This window comes from Pseudorca crassidens, chromosome 20, assembly GCF_039906515.1.
Source record: "Pseudorca crassidens isolate mPseCra1 chromosome 20, mPseCra1.hap1, whole genome shotgun sequence".
In the NCBI taxonomy this organism is placed as follows: domain Eukaryota; kingdom Metazoa; phylum Chordata; class Mammalia; order Artiodactyla; family Delphinidae; genus Pseudorca; species Pseudorca crassidens.
In genome coordinates this window covers 33,332,302-33,338,493 of record NC_090315.1, presented here as the reverse complement: position 1 = coordinate 33,338,493, position 6,192 = coordinate 33,332,302, and positions in this window count along the sequence as shown.

The window sequence follows — 6,192 nt, the reverse complement described above, 5'->3', positions numbered from 1 at the left end:
CGCTCAGGCCCGCCCCTCTCCGCCCCATTCTCCCTCTCGCCCTCCTCCTCTTTTCTCCTTTCTTCTCCTTTCTCCGCCTCTTTTCCCCTCAGCCAGAGCTTTGGGCCTCTTCGAGAACCATCAGTGCGGCGACCTTCCAACCTTTACTCCCCAATCCGGGCGCAAAACCTATGGAACCTCTGCTGGGAAACATCTGGCGCGACCACTCTAGACACTTGAAGTCCTGAGGCTGGAGAGCAGCGGTTCTTGGAGGGACACACGGCGGGGGGCCGGACGGCCTGCACTCCCAGGGGTGTAGGTCAGAGATGGGGAAGAAGGGTCAGGAACAGATGATCAGCTGCACCTGTAGATCGTCAGAGAAAGAGATTTTAGATGATTAGAGATGGAGACAGAGAGATGAGAGAGATAGGCAGAAATGGGAAGAGATACAGAGATGGAAACAAAGTGAAGGCCCCTCCTTCCTCATCTCCCTCCTCCCTCCCCCTCCCCTCCCTCCTTCCTTCCTTCCTTCCTTCCTTCCTTCCTTCCTTCTCCTTCCCCTCTTCTTCCTTCTATGACTATTTAAGCATTTACTTGGCCTCAGGCATAATGCTAGGTGCTAGATAAACGCTTGGAAACCCAGCAGTCCTGGTCTCTGTCCCTGAGGAATGTCCCCTTCCTCCCTGAGGAAGGAGAATTCATTAGGTGCTAAGCTGTGATGGGGAACTCCAGCAGGTGTGGGAACACCTGACCTCAGTCCCTAAACTAGTATAGGTGGTCAGGGAAGGCTCCCTGGAAGAAGGGACTTCTGGGCTGACACCTGAAGAGCTACAAGACTTGAGAGTATTGGGGTGGGGGGAGGGATGTGGAAGGCACAGTCTAAGGAACAACATTTACAAAGGTCCAGAGGTGAAGGACAGCAAGAGGCACTGGAGAAGGACGTTCCCTCTATCTGAAAACTGGGGGGGAGGGGGGAGGGTGAGGAGATGGGACTGGGGGTCGGCAGGGACCAATTTGAGGAGAAGAGTCATGGGCTGAAAGGGTCAGCAACAAGCTGCCTGCGAGGGCCTTGGAAGTCAGGGTGATGAATCTGGTCTGTATCGTAAGAACCAGAAAAGCTTCTGCAGCTTGGGTGTCAGTGGGTTTCAGAGAAGTACAGGCTTGCCTGGCAGGCATGTGCTGCTGGCTGGCCAGGAGTCAACCTGAAAGGCACCCCTTGGGAAGGACTTCGCTCCACAGGAGGAGCCCAGCCCAGCATCCTGACCCAGGGAGAAGCCTTGGCTATTTGGGGGAGGGTGAGTCTGAGGTCAGTGGGAGAGGGGGTTGCCTCCTGGCTAGGCCCCATTTGGCTCAGGTCCACATCCTCTGGATAACCAGAGAGCCAAGTTGGAGAGCAGAGAGCTAGGAGTGAAAATGGAAAAAGTTGTCTCACTGAAGCAGGGCTTACAAACTCGTGGCCTGTGGGCTGAATCCCGCCTGAACAGCACTTTGAAACTTGGGACACTTCATCTAAAAATCTGACTTTCTGGTTTGCTTTCAGAAATCCCCCCAAATCTGGCAATACTGGGTGCCGATGTCCACATGGCAACAATTAGCTGAGGCATGTACTTTGGTTGGCCACAGTCCCCACCATTCTCTATTGCCTTGCATGTGACTCAGCTCAGTTTTGCTCATTTACATCACTTGTCCCATTTGAGGTTTAACATTTTCCCGAAAACCTTTGTGAGACATTGGGCACTTCTGGCACAGGGCAGCTGTGACTGTGCCTCTTCACAGTCTGTGTAGTTTGGGCATTCCAAGGGCATTGGTGCCCAGTGTAGGTGCTTGGTGTCCATTTAGAGACGGTGACAGCTGCAGAAGCAGGTGTCCATTGTACCCAGCAGAGCAGTGGCGGTGCGCAGTAGTGACTAAGGCCCAGGGGACCAGGAGATCATAGGCAGCATCTAGTGGAAATGAACTTGTCGGCGAGTGCACGCGATACACTCCAGGACCCCTGTGTATCCCTTTAGCTCTCTCTGCCTTGGCAACCTGCCATGGTCACCCTGGGAGCCATGGTAACCCCGGGAGCCCCATGGTGATGTGGCAGAACCACAAAATGAAAGCAACCAGTCCCACTGTAGACTTGGTAAGTGGAAAAAGAAACTTTGACATAATACTATAAACCACTGACATCTGGAGATACCGTTGGTATTGCAGCATCTTTCAGCCCATACTAATACAGGTAAAAATTGTGGGCCCCCCCAAAAGGTATGTTCTACTCCTAACCGCCAGTACCTGTAAATGTGCCCTCATTTGGAAATAGAGTCTTTGCAGATATCACCAAGTTAAGATGAGGTCATACTGGATTAGGGTGGGCCCTAATCCAATGACTGGTGTCCTTATAAGCGAAGAAATTTGCACACAGAGACACACATGTGACCATGGAGGCAGAGTTTGAAGTGACACAGCTGCAAGACAAGGAATCCCAAGGGCTGACAGGAGCCCCAGAAGCTGGGAGAGACGAGGAAGCATTTTTCTCTAGAGCCTTTGGAGAGAGCTTGGGTCTGACAACACCTTGATTTTGGACTTCTAGCCCCCAGAATTAGGATAGAATAAATTTCTGACGTTTTAAACCACCCGGTTTGTGCTACTTGGTCACGGCAGCCCTAAGAAATTAATACAGGCTTCAATGAAGTGACACCAGGACATGGCATCGGTTCCTGCCATGCATTCATTCATTCAGGAAAACGTTAATGAACACTGTTCCAGGTGCTGGGGTACAGCAGCATCAAGATAAAATTTGTATTGATGAAGAGGGAAAACGAGGATGGGAGATACCAAACAGGAGACGACTGGGCCCTGGGGGAGGTAGTGGCCATCTGTTGTTTATTGCTTCCCAAGATCCTGTCCTCCTCCTTTTGGTAGCGGCCCCTTAATTTTCCTTTGAGGAAACCTCCTCTAAGCAATTCTTGGTCTATGAGGTTCAGTGGATGTGACCTACCTCCTGGATCGTGGGTCCATGTGACCCAGGCCTGGCTAAAAAGCAGATCCAATGTCACTGGCTAGATGCTGGTCCAGAAGGAGGTTTATGAGTCCATTGGAGCCCACGAAAAGTAATTCTGGGACATTCACTGGAGGTATTTGGGATGTAGCCTACACTTTCAGCTATAAATGGTATGATGCAATCGTGGAGGAGCCCTTAAGGACAGAGGCTTCCTAAGATTGAAACTACACCAAAGAGAACAGAAATGGTGATGCTGAGCTCCTGCTGGCATCGGCTGAACTCCTGGATCCAGCCCTGCCTGCAGCCAATGTATCCTGAGCTTTTTAGTTTGTGAGTCTATATAGCCTCTCCTCCTAACTTTGTATGTGGTTTGTTTGTTTTTTGCTTAAGTCTGGTTGAGTCGAGTTTCTGTTGCTTGCAACCTGAGATTCCTGACTGATACAGTGAAAGACTTAGCTGAGAAATCAGCACCAGTCAGATCCTCTGCCTGAGGTCACAGCCCTCCCTCATTTTGTCTCTGTCTCTGGTCCCAGGGACATCTGAGAAGCAGTCCTGGGGGCACAGGAGTGTGCCAACACACTCCATCCTAGAGGAGCATAGCAGGACCTTCTCTGGGGCCAGGGAACCCCAGGTACCTTTTGGTTTCCTGCTGGGACCCCAACCCTAGGCCCAGGCCTATAGATTCCAAGCCATGTCCTCTCCATACAGTCAGGAGCCCAGGAGGGAGCAGGTGGCACTCTTGCAGGAGGCTAATTCCAGGAGTGCCTAGTGAGGAAGGGATTAAATACAAAGTGTGCGGGTGGAAGGTAGGGGGGACTAATGGGCCAGAAGCAGGACCGTGATCATCTGGCCCAGAAGGTTGACCGGAGGGCGCAGTTATGGGAGAGCAGGTGCCTTTAACGAAACGACAGCCCAAGAGACCTCCTGCCGAGGGATCCAGGAATAAACACCCTCCTTTGTTCTCTTCCTTCCCTCCCTCCTTTGCGGGGCTCCCCAGCGCGGGAGGAGCGGGCCCCAGCAGTCCAAGGGGGAGGGAGGTGGAGCGCCACCTGGAGGAGCAAATGGAAATTGACCAGCACGCCCACCATCTCCTCCCTCCTGCACTTTTTATCTGCAGCTAAGCTGGCTTTCTCTCTGTTCCTGAAAGATGGCAACCCTCTTGTGACAGCCATAGATTTTCTTTCAAGGAAGAACATGCTGTTCAGTGGCAAAGAGTGCAGTGAGCTGACTGCCTACAGCTGTAGGGATCAGCCCGAGCTTTTGAGCCTACACCGTGCTAGTTCGGCCAAAGCCCCAGATGATGTCTGAGCACATAGGGTACCAGGGCTCCAGAGCTCCCCTCTGGGGCCACTTGATCTTTTTGGAGGAGCTGTCTTGGAGGCTGAGACTCTCTGCCCCATCCTGCTTCCCGCTCTTTTTCTTTCTCTGGTCTTATCCTCCAAAACTCCTTGAACTCCTGACCCCATCCCAGAATGTACTTCCTGGAGGGCCCAACTGACATGCCTGTCCTCTTGGCCTGCAAGTCTTCTCATCTGTTAGGTCTCAGCTCAGATGCTGCCTCCCCAGGGAAGCCTTCCTTGACTGACCAGCCACAGAAAGGATCCACCCCCTGTGTTTTTTCCTTCCAAGCAGCTACAGCTGTCTTGAAACAATCTTGTTAACTTTAATTTCTTGTTTGATTATTGACTCCTGTACTGTGGCCTTAGTACCTGGAACAGGGTTTGCATATAGAAGGTATTGAATTAATACTTGTCAAATAAATGGTTGAATACGTTAATGAATCAGCCCTAGATGTGGGGAGATGGAAGGGCAGGCCCAGTGAGCAGAGGTGGGAATGGTGTGGTGGTCCCCAAGTAGAAAGAAAGGCCAGAATGAGCACCCGGGGCTCTGACCTGGAGTCATTTTGGATGACTCAAAACTCTGGGGCTTCTCTTGTGTTATAAAGACACAGGTGGCCATCCTAAGTCTTCCCTTTTCTGCCATGTGGAGGTCAGGTGAGAACAGATTGCTTTAGGTTTTGGAGAGCCGCAGGGCAGAGTTGTTAATTTGTAACCAACAGCAGGAGAAACTCAGGGTAGATGTCAGGTAGACTTCCCAACAGTGAAGAGAAGGAATGAGGCCTTAAAGGGTCCATAAGTTAGGCTGAGACAACGGCTTCCCTAAGGGACCTCGGGGAGACAGAGGACAGGTGAAACCCTGTTTGGCCTAACCTAGACTAGTTGAGTGGACACAATAGACCTGCAGACAGCAAAACGATCTTGACTAGGCTGAGAAAGACAAGTGGGCCATCGACTTCCGTCCTTGTCATCCCCCCCTTGCCCATCGGCCCTCCATTCCCTCGCCACCACGCCCACACGGGGTCTCTGAGTCCCCGGGTCACTGCCTCCCCCGGGGCTCTGCCCCTGCCCACTCCCCTTGCCTTTGCTCTTGTCTAGATGCGTGGCTTCTGGCCATGATCATCAGGACAGAATGTAGTATTGGCGCAGCCCTTGTTTGTGCCTGCTTGGCCCCCATTCTCCTTTCTTGTGCACAGCACACTGGGTTCTCATTTGGGAAACCATACCTTCCTCCCACGTGGCCCAGGCCTGGCCAGTTGGAGTATCCAGCCCTTGGGGCACAGGAGCCACTTGCCAGCTTCTATCTGGAGGGTAAATCCGGCCTCACAGTGGGGGCAGAAGAAGAAGACACAGACTGGGGGGCACTACTTTAGACCCTGGATCCAGCTTTACCTGAAATCATCTCGCCTTGGATTTCTTAGTCTGAGGAACCCTTTTAGACTTCATCTGATTTGGGTAGCATTTCCGTTATTTGTACCTGAGAGTGTGCAGGGGAATCCCCGTGATACCTGGGAAGGTTTACCACTGAGGTGCTTCTGCTGGCAGGATGCAGCCCCGGGGTAAGCGTGTTCAGTGGATGAGACTGTGATGATATCGACTTGGCTGTCTGTCTGCACATCGCCAAGCCAGGCAGAGAACCCCCTTCCTCAGCTCCTGGGGGTCGGTCTTCCTGTGCAGGCGCCACGCGGTGGAAGAGATGGCAGAGTGCAGATCTGCGCCGTGGGCTCCAAGGCATCTGCGAGGAAGGGTCTACATTCCCACCGCTGCTTGAATGGCCCCGAGAAGCGTGGGTTACAGGTAGGTAGATGGAAACCAGGCAGTGAGCTCCCTGTACTTGTACTTGGACGTGTTCAAACAGGCTGCCCCTGCCCCACCCACCCACCCCATTCAGGG